We start from the raw sequence: 13,468 nt of genomic DNA, 5'->3' as shown, positions 1-13,468 counted from the left end.
GCAGGAGAAATGGATCTCAGCCCTGCACAGGCAGAACATTGACGAGCACAGGCTCCATTTGAGTCTTTTCCGGAAGGAAGAGCATAGCTGCCAGAATACCTCACAGCTGTTGCACAAATATACATTATAGAATGAACTGTGCATAACAAGTCCCAGTAATTCATGGACTTATAGATACACTGAACCAGCACAGTTCTGCATAGCTGATGGAAGAACTTTTGAATATGTTTGCTTTCCCTTATTGGCTGTATTGTTGTTAATCATGCAGCACTAATATTTTGTGGCTGAGCAGCAGGAAATGTGCCTGTTTGCTTTGTTCTGCCTGCTGCAATCTGAAGTCTTCAGGAACAGGAAATATTGCACCTCCCCAGGGTGAGATTCCTTTGGTAAAGGTGAACCAGCAATTGAAAGCAACACCAGAGGGAAAATTATGGCCAGGCCAGGTATAATCATTATCAAAATATATATTTTTAATCTGTCTCCTAAGAAGAAATTATTGTCTCTAAAAACTTACTTTATTCTTTTGTATTTTTCTGCTAGCAAAACACAAATTTAGATATTGAGAACACAATTTTGGTAGTTCACTCTAACGAAAAGCTGTGGGTATATCAACCTCAAAGCCTCGGTTCATTCAAGGTCCTCTCAAAAAAAGTTGTTGGGGTGCAAGCAGGGAAGCTTTTAATCAGTAACAGAGGAGCTTGTTTTTTTCTGATAAAGAAAAGTGTTAGACACTGATAATTGGATCATCAGGCTTTCTTGGCATGTTGTTTCCTTCAGGAGAGCTGATATCAGTAGCCGGCATTCAGATGAGCAGATGGAAATTTGAAGATGACTTCTGCAAATAAAACCCTCACTAAATTAATAATGTTGAAATTTACCATCAAGTAACATAAATTAATGAGATTTGAGGTGAAAACATCCTTGATCATACAAAAAACATGACACAATAAGGAGACTTAAGTGGCACAAAGGATTAATATAACTGTGCCCAAATACTTTTTTATTCATTTTAACAAGAGCTATTATACATTACACAGGCAGGTTTCCAATGCTTTATATGTGGAGAATACAAGGGAGAGCCAGATGCTTTATTATGTTCTTTTGCTGAGAGCCAAAGCTTTACCGAATTAAACATTCAATGTCATGAAAATAACCTTTGAGCTACTTTCCCCCACTCCCCCAGAACGGTGCAGTTGATCCTGCCGAAATGCTGTCAGTTCTGTCTTCCTTCCTTGAAAGGAAGTTGAAAAGTTGAAAATTTGCTAAGTTAGTGAACAAACCCCCACAATTTGGAGGAATAAGGAAATTGAATTGGGGCTACAGACAAGGAGAGGGAAAGAATGTGGTTTCTGACTAAGCACATGAGGAAGTCAGGTTCATTGGAGATGAATGGGAAGACAGTAGAAGAAGTAGCTATATGGGGGATAGAGCATTGTAATAGAAATTGGAGAGAAAAAAATTATGCAAAATGCTGTTCAGCAGAGGTGGAATGTGTGGGCAGAAATGGAAAATTTAAAAAGCAGAAAAAATATGAGACAACTATCTCATAACAATCTACACCTAAAATTATGATTCAGGCATATAGCGTGAGAAAAATAGCAGGTTGAGTAAACAACAGCCCCTGAAGAAGCAAGAAAAAGTACAAAAATGTTTGGAGGCCAAAAGACAGGAGGGAGCAAGCCACAACGTAGTGGTATTAGGCATGTGATGGTCATTTTTAAACACACAAAGCAAGAAGAAGGAGAGGAAGGACACAGCCATGGCAAAGGTTCTGAGTTGTGATGGGGGGAGGAGGTAATATGATGCATGTGGATGATGCACAGGATGGGGAAAGTAAAGAGCATCCCTGTTGCAACAGATACCACCAGAAGATGTCAGACTTGTAAATGGAAGTGGGTGTGCATGGCATGGAAAGAAACAGGATAGATCTGAGAAATGAAGAAAACAAAGCTGTAAACATCAAACATAGAAGAGGAAACACTCAGGTTAGGCATTAAGGAGGTAGGAAGTATAAGGATACAATGCAGAAAAGCATTGTGGGGAGTGGCAAGTGGTATAGGACAGAAAACCAAAGGAAGTATCTGAAAGCACAGTGAAAATACATCTCCACCACTTCACCACACAAGCTTGCACTATGTCAACCTGACACAGATAGGAAAAAGATGTTAATTTGAAGAACACATGCAGGAAGTGCCCTGCTGCCCTCTCAGTTACTGCTATGGATCCATACAGCCCAGGAGACAAACCCACCACCGTTTTGACCAATATTTTTCCTCCCAGAGGACATTTCATGCTTGAATGGTCTGATTTGCCTTAAAAAAGCCAATACAGAAGTCAATAAATACAGTGATACTTTTTCTGCCAGTAGATGGACCTATTTTTTCTTAGTGTCCCTTTGTGTTTGTAAAAGAATAGGAGACATTAAGCCTCTCTCTACTTGTTCTTCTGTAAAGAGAAAAATAATGTGCTTGAACAGGACATATTAGAACACCAAACATTTGAACTCCCATCTGAGTTTTGAAGTAAGCATTTATAATCCTCAGTCTTCCACCTTTCCTACCTCTGTCACTTTCTGCTCCATCATATTAGCATTTTAACAATTTACATTGGCATTTAAAAAAAATGCAGCTTTCATGTTGCTCTTTAATTTTCACAGAACAGACAGGGTCAGGCATTAAATTCCAGCATTCATTTCAGAGTTTTCTTTCCTATAAAACATTCTACATTTGCATGGAAACAATATAAATCAAGCCCCAAGAAACCAGAAAGCTGTCCTTGAAGATGGTAGTAGTATCATCTCCCAGGGTTTACTAGATTAGTTCCAATGTCTATGTCTGGGTATACCTAATAAAAAGCCCAAAAATCATTGCCTTTATGTTTAGGGTTTCTTTAAGTCATAAAAATTTGCACCATATAATGTGGGTAAAAAAAAAAATATTAACCCTCATCACCACCTTATTTTAAAAAGTCATTTTGCACAGTGGCTCAGGTGAAGGACAATGTAAAATGAGACCCTAAACAGCACATATTCAGCATGTAAACAGATCAGAGCCACCCACATTACCCTGCTGAAATCCTGAATAAAAAAATCCTTTGCATTATTAAGCTAAACACACAATATTAAATAAATTCAGAAGAAAAATTCAGACATGTTTGGAAACTGAAATCCTGCATGCTTTTGCACTGAACTTTGTTTCAACTTTTTTTGAGTTTTCAAAAAGAAAACTTTCAAAAAAAGGTTTTTTTGAACTTTTGCATTAGGAAACAGTCCCACAGCTTTCCATTTATAAGCATAAGCCCACTTTAGAAAATTGGTTCCTTATTGAGAATTTGAGGCTGCTGAGGCAGCAGGGGCTCCTGAGGGGCAGTTCTGTGGGGTATTAGTGAAGTCTTTTGGTACCTGTGATAGAAGCACTATGTGGAGTGAGGAAGGGAGGCTGCCTTGGCCATACTTTTGGTGTGTGTGTCCATACATCTAGTAAAGAGAGACAAGAGAAACTTGCTTTGTCCCATAGAGTAATAAGAATTCAAGAACATACAGGACAAAAGATTCTAAGGAACAGCAAGTTCACACATTGTAGTCCTGTTTTCCTTGTAAACACACAGCATATGCTGACATTCTCTACTTGTGTGTACGGGTGAATGACCCATCAAGAGACTGTTTCAGATGTGGAAGCATCTTGGTTTCCTTAGTTCAGTCTACTCATGTATTAGAAAGTCTTAAAGCAAATAATTTGTGAGCTTGAGCACAGTCACTTCATAAGTATTATTAATGCCATTATCACTAAGTTATACAGCCAAAGATGAAAAAAACCACACACACACACACAAGAACAAACAGGAGTCTCTCAGTGGATATAGATTATCTCCTCAGAAACAATTGAATTATTTGAACAGTGTCTCAGGAATTGAAGCTTGATATTGCTATACCATTTGGGGCCAAACTTTGTCTAGTTCAAGGATAAAAGAGCTCATCAGAAAACATGGAGGTTTTCCACTTGTTTTAATTGGCTTTGGATTGGGTCCAAGGAATGAATTTTGTTGTCCTGTGCTATTCATGTGCAGCTGCTCACAAATGTTAAATTCAATTAAAAAAGCTATGCCTAAACAAGGATATTATGGAATCCAGCTCAAAGACAAGCCTCATCCAATTCCTTTGTCTCTTTTTCTCTCCATAACTGTCCCTGGTCATGATGTCTTAGCTGTTATTGCTTTTCTCTTTCACATCTTATGGACTCTATTTTTGAAAAACAGCTCAGACAAAACAGGTGCAGTCCATTTTAGAAAATGAGATTTCAGTATTTGTTTTCATTCTACACTGGAGCAAAAAATTGAAAATTTCAAATTTTTTTTCAAATTTAGAATTTTTTTTTTGGGATGGGGGATCAAGGCTATCTTAGAATGGCTACTAACTTTGTAGCTGGGGAAGCACTTACTTTGCTGTCTCACTTTTTCTTTTTGTTGGTAAACAAACCATTAAATGGTCATTTTCAGTAGATTTTGCTTTTGATCAGAAGAACAAGTGTTCCTGATTGTCCTTGACTTCAGAAGCTTGCTGTCAAGATGAAAGAATCTATCAATAAACCCAAAGTTTTCCAAGGAATGTTCCCATTTCAATCGACTGTAATTTCCAGTTTCATCTAGTATGGGAAATAAAAAAGAGAGTTTTCCTAGAGGATGCAGTGTAAATGCAAATAAGACTTTGCTAAAAATAAAATCAAAGAAGTATTTCATTAGGTAGGTTTTATTTGCATTTTTGAAGTCCAAGATCTGACCAGTAAAAGTCTAGATTTTAATAATGCTCCCTACTTCAAGATAATGAGACTTTGACAGAATATTAAAAGTTACTTTATATTCTTCATTTGCTCTTCTAATAAAATCTAGAGTTGCAAAGCAAGATATTTCAGTTTCAAAATACTTGCCCGAATTTTTATTAATTTTCTACTCATGCAACCCCAATGAGACCATTCTTGTTGTCTCATTGCTTTGCTATTGGAAGCCTCCACCTCTCCAATTTAGTTTTGCTTTTCTGTAGTTCAGCCCTACACCTCTTGCCTACAGGTTTCCTTGTTCTTAATTATACCTCCATCACTTTTAACCTGTTTTCCCTAAAGGATAAAATTTTAGGTTCTAAATATTTCCTCTTCATATATTAACTTTTTAGATAACTCTGATCTTTCAACAGCTTTCATCTCTATCTCTGTTTGCTCCTTCTCTTCCTGCTTGTCTATTTTATCATTATCTTTTCACTGTGAAGAGTTGTTGCTCTGGAATGTATTCCAGGGGTGCCTTAGCAGTGCTGAAAGTAGATGTCTTCAAACACATTTAATCTTGCAGTCAGTACTATTCTTTAAATTATTCTTCTTGATATTATGTTAAACTCCCACGGACCAAATCCTTAGCTGTTGCAAAGTGCATATTGAAATGATTGTAGCTTTATGAATTACACTAACCATGGTACCATCTCTGTGACACTGACATTTTCCTGAAAAGTGAAAAGTCCAATATTCACAACTAATAAAAAGACCCTGAATCTGAGCATGTAAGCCTAGTCAAAGGATAATGATACCATCAATAATTTTTGTGTTCTCAGAGGCTGACCCTTAGCTAACAAAAAGTGTAGTGTAGATTATTTTGGGCTTCCACATGATGGTTCACTGAAAGTTTATAACTGTGAAGTATCTTGAGTAAAGGGAACACATTGATGGGAAACGTTGAGATGCTGATTAGTAACTCTGCTGTATGAAGTTAACTGAAGAAGCTGCAAATTTTCACAATTTTCAGAATCAAGATAGATAGAATTACAACTCAAAGGTATATTCTGCTCAGTAGGAAAATGACAAAAGAATAAAGCAAAGATTTTTTGCAGCTTTTGTGCTAGAAACGGGTGACAATGTGACTGAATTTCCAGAAATTTAAAGCTGCTCCAGAATAAGTTATATTCCGTGCTGAATCTTTCACTCCCTATATATTGTGACCTTACAGGGGGTAGAAGCTAAAAGGAACACAATTCGAGAACATCCATTTTCTCATCACAGCTGCAGCACTACCAACAAAGCATACTGTGGGTGATAGAGGCAAGAAATTAATGCCATTTGTACAGCACGGATGTTCACACTTCTGCACTCAGTCTCTTTGTGACTCCCTCTCCTATGCCTTATGATAAAACTCTCTGTAATCTATCACCTATTAAGCTTCATACCTGTGCAGAAATTGTCAGCAAAAATGTCAACACTTTCTTTTGGTACTCTAAAATTTAAACAAAGGGAAAATAGAAAAGAAAATGCTTCACTTTTTCTTTGGATTGTTGACATAGTGTAACAATATTCAAGCACTGCAGCCAAATGCATGATTCTGAGAAAAATATTAATATTAGAAACTTACATATTCCAAAAGCTGTAATTACATGTAAGAATAAGAAAAACTCGAGTTCATTCACTGTTGAATTATTATCAATAATCTTTTCCTCTACAGAGCTTTTTTTATCTAGAAACTTTTTAGCTTTTTAAACTATCTTTTTAACTATCAAAGAATGAAAAGCTTCAAATTGGAAGTTTGGTTATCCATAAGGCTTGATTATCCATGGTGGGACCTAAAGTTACCTTTCAAAGAAAATCCACAAAAAACACTCCCAGACTGATAGAAGCAGCTCTGTATCTTTAGAACTCACTATCCTTGTCCTCACAGGACATGGAATATGACTGCAAAATTTCAAGGTGTAGGAGCACAGCCCTTATAATTGCCTCACCACTGTTCTATGAAACTTCAGTCTCAGGACGCTGCAACACTTAGAGACTTTTAGAAGGAACCTCAAGGTTTTCTTAGCCATAGTGGAGTGTGTGCCCTTCTATTTTCCATGAATTCTTTTGAGATGTGTCTGGGTCATTAGGCATCCTGGGGAAAAGAAAGAATCAGAGAAAGAAAAGCTACTCCCCAGATGAAGCTGGAATGCAGGATCCATGGCATTATGGATCTGTAGCATGCAACATGAAGGTACACAAAGAACCAAGATGGTTCAAGGTAAAAAAAAACTAATGGGCTTGCAGAATCTTTGAACTCTTGTAATACCTTACACTTAAAGAAATCACAGTGTTTAGAAACATCCATGCAGAATCACAAAATGTTCTGAGTTGGAAGGGACCCACAAGGATTGAGTCCATGTCAAGTGATGGCTCATATGGAGACAAACACACAACCTTGGCACTATTAGCACCATGCTCTTACCAACTGAGCTAATATATTATCTGAGAAATTATTGGATTTCAGTAGGACACAAGTGAAATCAAACATTTATTTTAGAAATAAGTATCTGATCATCTTTTAAATCCTTCAGGTATTCTTGGTCCCACTACTCTTTCCCCAAGGGATATGCAATATTTCAATACTTCATTTTGCAAAATAAATGAGAGAGAGGGAGATTCTAACCAAAACCAAGCTGAACTATACCTATTTAAAATTCATTTTTAGTTTTAGACTGACTTTCACATTTATCAAGTCAGTGAAAAGTGACTATGTTAAGAAGGCATGAATCATGCTCCACATTTGGCTATCCATCTCTTGAACTAGGGCCAGAGCCAAGATACTCTCTCTAGTTTGCATGGGATGTCTAACTTTCAGACAAGCTAAACTTGACATGAATCAAATCCATAAGTTACTCTAGGCTTTAACAAAATCTGAAATTGAGCTCTGTCCCACAGGCATAAAAATGTTTCTTAAACATAAGATCATTTTTCTTCCTAACATTATATGTAAGAATACTGTTATCTCTGGCACTATTTGAAGTTTAAAAGCTTAGCCTGAAGTTAACATCTATCTTACCATACGTGTTGCATAGGACTTTGCAGTTTTGTTTGGTGTGGGATTTTTTTAAAGACAGAACAAAGGAAGGCCAAACATAAAAAGATGGCGCTGCACTCCCCAGGATCTGAAGCTTTGCTAGCTTTATCAGCTCCTAGAGGGGAAGGATCCTTATGAGGGGTCCATTCTTTCAAGTTCCTAACAAAGTGGGATGGTAACTATCCCACAGCCTTTGTAGAATAGAGAAATTCATGTGTTGTTTTGCACTACAAAGCTGAGAAAGACCACACACTGTATACTATAACCTTTCCTGTGATTGCCTCAAATACTTTTTGTCCTATTTAACCACACTGTTCATTATGGTTTTGCTATACCTATGGGAAAAAAATATTAAAAAAGTTTTCTTGTGCAAGTTTCCTTCCTCGGAATATACTTGAGATAAACCAAACACATGCAAATCCTTTTCTTTTCTTGAGTCCAAGGAATTCTAAATTTCCAGGGGAGAGAAACCTCCTTCACATATTTAACAAAGAGAACAAGGACATGTATTCTAGATAATTAAACAGAACATTCTGTTTATTTTTGACGTGTTGTCTTTCTATGTAAAACTGAGAAATGGGAAAGCTCTTGTTTTGGACAGTTTTAAAAATTTTTGGTCCTATCTATGTTGCGTGTTTTTCTGTCCACTTCTCCATAAAAATATGGAAAAATATTACCTTATTATTAATGATTATAATAATTGTCTTTCTGCAAGAAATTTCTTGCATCTACTATATGCTTAAAATCAATAAGATTTTTTTGGGGGGGTGAATTTTCCATTTTTTAGCCTAAATTAAATGAATCTTTAAAAGCAAATGAATATTTTATTTTTAAAAGCAACATCTTTAATGATGAAACTTGGGATGTGTTAACTGCTAAATTAATTTCAAGCAGAAAGAGATATGCTCCTTTGGCTATAGCTTGCAGTCTTTCCTGCTATACCACAATTAACAATTGTCAAATCTTTCCTGAAGAAAGTTAAATGTCTTTATTTGTATCTTAGATTGAAAGCTGTAAGTCCAAAAATGCACAGTAATTTTTGCACAGTAAGAAAAAGTGCTAAAATATTACAGAGCTATACAGTGCTTTTAATCACTGGGCCATCCTAAAAAGAAAATTATTAAAATCAGTAATATTAATTCCTTCCTCTGAACATAATTTGAAGATTGTAAAATAAGTCAGATCCAGACTGTAGAGGCAATAGAAGCATCATGGGAAGGACATTGTGTCATTTTAACTTCCCTGAAAACTGTTCTGTGCAGACATAGCTGAGTGTCTGTCTGACTATATTCCTGAGCTCAGATGAGACAGAAATTATTTGATTTGCAACCAATGAGCAACTCTTCCTGTGATAGGTAAAATTTTAAGAAAAAAATGTGCTTTCAGTACCTTCAGTTCTAACCCAAAGAGACTGTTAATGAATCTTTCTCTATACTTTGCAGAAGGGAAAAGGTGGGGAAGTGATAGACATTCTTGGAATTCAGATATTATTTAACCTCAGATATTCAGCCTGGGTCTATATTTTTTACTTAGCATTTGTACACTCATTTTTGAATTTCAGTAGCCTTGGAGGTAAAAAAGAGACTTCTAGAATATAACATCTGTCCAAAAGGCCTCTGTAATGATTCTGCCTCTGCTTAGACTTCAGCTTTTTGATGAATAAGCTTATTTGCAACCTGACAGTTCAGTAAAATTTATTGAAAAAAACCCAAGTCTTTATTGAAAGCTCTCGTGATTGATCACCCCAGTGTATTTGGGACCTAATTGGATGAATCCCTTTGGAAATAAATCTGTTAGCATTACCTTACTGGTTTGATCCCTGTCATTACCAATACTGGTGATGAATCCCCCACAGCTAAGGTAAACCAGGAAAAATTGTGTTTGCACTGTTAAATTAATTAAATATTAGGGCATGTTAAGGGAATGAAACAGGCTTTCTTTTTTTTTCATTATAACCTCTGAACTTTTAAAAAAACCTTTTTGCTCGAAAAACAATTTTTTTACTCATTGATTCATAGAATTTTCTTTACATCTTAGAAGCAGTTCTACCACTGCAGGATACTTTGTGAATGAGCAGTAGCGGATATATTTGTCTCAAATGTGTCATCTGCCTTCTTCTGCTGAGATCAGCAGCAGGCTGTTCTGCCTTGATTTGCTATGTACTAGGACTTACTCTTTCCCATCATTTCTCAGTAAGAAAAGGTGTATGACAATCAGACCTACAAAGTCATGCCATCCTGTGGGCAGACAATCAGTTATAGTGAGGTTTTGTTCTTCTAATGCTCTGATAGATCTACATAAATGGTTTTCATTTAATATAGATATACTAGGGCAAAATACTGCTATAATTCACTGAATCTGTCTAATTTTTAATTCTCAGAGGAAACTGGAATGCCTAAAAATCTACATAATCTTTTAGTTCCAGGGGAAGCCAAACCTCTGTCTTACATTCACAGCATTCATTAGGAGAAAACCATTAAATCTGCTGTACAGAGAATAGCTTTTCTCTGTCTCCTCCATAAGGATCCTGGTCATGATCTTTTATTTCCTCATTAAAATGATACCATCTCCTTTCCTAAGTATGACCTGTTTCAATCTTGCAAATGTTTCTAGTATTGATCTATACCTGACTTGGAGATAATAATGCTTTGCAACCAAACCTGTGGGAGTCTGAAAGCTGCCTGCAAAGTTTGATCTTCAGCTGTAGTTTAGTGTGTTCTGTCTGTGCTTCTGTTTCTCCCAAGTGCTTTTGTCAGTCGCTGTTTTAAGATATATTCAGTACTTTTAAGAAGTGCCTTTAGTTTATTGGTACTTTATTCCTAATTATATGACCAAGCTATATACCTTTGCTTTTAAAGCACATTTATTGGCATCCTGTCAGGCAGTACATTGATATTTTATACTTAAATTGTTTGGTTTAATGTATGACTTGGCCTTGACTCCTGTTATCTAGAAGAAGTATCGATTCTTTCTGAACCCAGTTTGCTCTGCAGTCTTCAGATACAAGCTTGTTAACTGACCCATATCTTAGATCAACAACTTTGACAGAGTTTGCCTTAGGGAAAAAAGGAGGGTGTTACAAACCCCATGTGTTGAATATTGTGCCTTTGTGACTTAAAAAACCCTTGGTAGCGGAACTACTTGTTTCTGAATTGCTACAAAAGTAGCTCAGTTCACTGACTTACACTGACTTATATTTGAACAAAAAACCAAAAAAGTAAATCTGTACATTACTTTGGATAATTGTAATATGTTTCCTTGTATTGTTACTGCATTACTAGTGGAGGAGCATACCTGTAATCAAACAATACCATATCAAGTAGCTCAGTACTTCTCTTTTATTACAGCTTTTGCACTACAGTCACTCTATCTGAGTTCCCCCAGTAGGACCTGACCCTGAGATTAGCTCATTTGGTTAGATCATGCTGGTCCAGGGTCCAATCCCCATACGGGCCATTCACTTTAGAGATGGGCCAGATGATCCTTCTGGGTGCCTTCCAACTCAGACTATGCTGTGAATGGAAAATCTGTGTTTCTTTTGCTAAGATTATCTGATTGAGGACTTTTGCTATGCAAATGCAGACAATAAAGGGCATAAGAAACAAACACAGACACATAGACCTGACAGACAAACATAAGACAAGGGCAAAATCAAAACCTCTTCAGTCACACTAAATTACTGTTGGGCTATCAGGAAACCACAGGCAAACTGAGGATTTCTGACCAGGAAGGTTGAGAACTTGAGGTCTGGGATACTGGAGGTTGGAGGGTGGTGTTCAGTGGGACTATGCAAACTAATGAAGGAATGAAACTCAGGAAGGGTCCTGCACCTGGACCATGGCAATCCCAGACACTGCCAGAGGCTGGATGCAGAATGAGAGCAGCCCTGCAGGAGAAGGACTTGGGGGTGACTGTTGATGTTAAGCTCAACACAAGCCAGCAATGAACAACGAGGAGCATGAGAAATAAGGAACAAGGGTGGACTATTTAACTGACAAGCATAAGAACACCAAACCAGTATTTAAGCCATGTCTCTTCTACTGTTCTGTTTTAGGAAAAAAAACAGATAGTTGCCACTAGGGGATAGGATGAAAAATTTACGCTGAGGCATCCATATTAAAAGTAATATTAATTTGGGTTAAATTAATTTTACTTGAGAATTAAAATTTGGCATTTTAAAGCTATATCTGTATGCATTTTTAAAGGTTAAATACTAAGGCTGGGGATTGGGACAAGTCAGTAGTGGAAAATACCCACAGAAATTTCTAGGTATAATTAATAGACACCAACGATATATGTTATAGATGCAGTCCTGACCATGCATAATTGGGAAGGAATTCTTTGGGTAATTGGGAAAAGTCAGATTTTTCTCTGTATGAATTGCAAGACATGGAAAGAGGTTATCATAAGAATGTCAGTCTTGTCCACTCTGTGGAAAATTTAAAATTTCGGTCAGACTCAGAACTCTCTGGCTAGAAAAGTTGGGCACCTGCAGAGGCAGGCTGCACTTCTGGAAAGCCAGCAGATTGTTTGATGGAGTTTCCAAACTTCCAGGTTAAATAAGGTTTATATTACCTGGATCCTGTCCTACTTTCCATCACATAAATTTGTAAATGAATTTCATAAATCATCTTTGACAGGCTTGTTCTGCATTCAAACATATAGATTGCAGCACATACAGAATTTTGAACATATTTAAATAAAAATATACACTTGTTAAATGTCTTCAAGTGTCATGTGCCATATCAGTGTGATAACAGTCTGATACAGTATGGAAAGTTGGGAATGTATGTAAGAATTTGAAACAGATAAAGTGTCAGAACATGATAGCAAGACAGCAAATATATTGTGAAAGCTGGTTGGCAGGATTAAGCAGGAGAACTGGGTAAATGAACAGGAGTGGATAAAATAGTATATGCTTCTAGATGTGAGAAAAATACTTACTGGTGGAGCCTGGTATGTGATAATACAACAGAAGTTATTTCTGAAATACCTCTGGGATTACAGACAAAGAGGACGTTATCTTAGAAATATCATAGCATTATGTTAGGATGAGGTAAAATATTTAAGAGAAGAAAATTAAGTAATTACTAATTAGTAATTAGGATCATATGGGTAAGTTTAGAATAAAACTCCAGTTTTCCTTTTTAGCAAGAAGATATCAAGAAAATTACTGTTGCATCACTTTACACAGTCCTGTGATACCCCAACCTCTAGCCTTTATTTCAGTTCTCAAAAATAGTTCTTCTTGCAAGTAAACATTCCAAAAGAGTTTTCATACACCTTTATTCAAAGCTTTGTATTACGGGATGATTTTATTTGGAAAATAGAATCACTGGGTTTAAAGAACAAGAGCACAATGGCAGTACAGTCTACAAAATATAAGCACAAATTCACTATGTGAGCTAAGAATGATAGAGCCTTCCCCCTATTTACATTCTGCACAACATGATTCTGAAACACATGGCAAAACCGCAGTCATGTACTAAGAAAACTGAGTCTATGATTGCATAAAATTGCACTTATGTTCACAACAAGATTTTCATCAGTGGAAGCTTTGCTTAGTGGAAGGTTTTCTCATATGGAATGGAGCTTGGTCATTAGGTTGTGCAAGGACCTTGTTTTCTTATTA

Source organism: Poecile atricapillus, chromosome W (genome assembly GCF_030490865.1).
Source record: "Poecile atricapillus isolate bPoeAtr1 chromosome W, bPoeAtr1.hap1, whole genome shotgun sequence".
NCBI lineage: Eukaryota > Metazoa > Chordata > Aves > Passeriformes > Paridae > Poecile > Poecile atricapillus.
The sequence above is the reverse complement of the archived record's forward strand: the minus strand, read 5'-3'. Positions refer to the sequence as shown.